Raw genomic sequence first — 1,240 nt, 5'->3', positions numbered from 1 at the left:
CTCCTCCGAAGATGACCAGCACGTAGTCCACGTCCAGCATCGACATGATGTCGTACGCCGCGGTCTCGTTGCTCGCCATCGCCTTACCCACCAGCGCGATGTGAGAGTTGTTCCAAGTATTGTTATCTACTAAAGTTGTTCTGTTACCCATACCTGCTATCTGTAAAAAAATACACAATACCACATTTCAATGTATCTATACTAATATTATAAAGAGGAAAGATTTGTATTAGAATTAGAATAAAAATTAAAAAAAACATAAGCTTTAACAATTACAATTACATTTATACTAACTTAAAGCTAATTACAATTTGTGGTTACAAATATATTTGTTTAATCTGGTGACGCCCACAGTAGGCAATGCATGTGTAGTGGGAATATTCAGCAGTAATAATCTTTCCTTCGAATAATCACTTAAAATTTACGCTTACATTATTTTTGTATGTATTAAAATAACTCAAAAACTACTGGGCGGATTTAAAAAATTCTTTCACTATTATAAAGCTACGTTTTCGCCGAGTAAATTTCACGTCGACAAAGTCGTGAGCAACAGCTAGTATAGAATTTGATGATATAGTTCTACAATTTGATGTAAAAAAATCTTACCTGATATCCATAATCCCACCATGACATAATTCTTGCATCTTCTGCGGTATTCTGTGATAGCCATCCATACGCTTCTCGGAAGTCATCCAAGATTTTTCGAGATCTGTAAAATTAATGCAATCAAGTAAATATCAAAATCAATTTTTTAAATAATTAAACAGTAACAACATTTTTCATACACTGTACAAGCTATGACGTCATCAGTCAAAGACATTTTAGAAATATACAGACTAGACAAAGTGAACAATATTTTTTCACTGGTAACTTCTTTGAAAAGTATGTTAGGTTACCAAATTTAATAAACCACCTCATATCCTGGTATTTACATGATATAAAAATGTTAAAAATTATAACAAGCTCCATGTTATAAAACAAATTAAACAGTGCCACAAAATAAACATTTGAATATAATTTAGTGACGATATTAGCAATTTATATAAATACAACTAATTATATTAACATGTAAGGATCTATTAATAGTTATTGATAGAGAGGATCATGTGAAAAATGTCAAGTGAAGTGTCAACAATGCCCTCTCTATATTATTTGTATCTCTTTGTCATCAGTCTTACTCACCCGTCATTGCCATAGCTGGCTAATACGATACTAGGACTGGAGTACGCATTCGAAGTGG

General features: G+C 32.3%; 1 long non-coding RNA gene across 1 annotated transcript; it reads right to left on the bottom strand.

The window, feature by feature from the left end:
- Positions 1–6: 6 nt before the first annotated feature.
- Positions 7–1,240, bottom strand: LOC106110197. The gene is made up of 3 exons (XR_001226065.1): positions 1,183–1,240; positions 607–709; positions 7–160 (listed from the first exon to the last, which is right to left on the bottom strand). It is a non-coding gene; the product is annotated as an uncharacterized LOC106110197 (long non-coding RNA).

This window comes from Papilio polytes, unplaced genomic scaffold (genome assembly GCF_000836215.1).
Source record: "Papilio polytes unplaced genomic scaffold, Ppol_1.0 DF820726.1, whole genome shotgun sequence".
Taxonomy (NCBI): Eukaryota; Metazoa; Arthropoda; class Insecta; order Lepidoptera; family Papilionidae; genus Papilio; species Papilio polytes.
The sequence above is the reverse complement of the archived record's forward strand: the minus strand, read 5'-3'. Positions and strand labels throughout refer to the sequence as shown.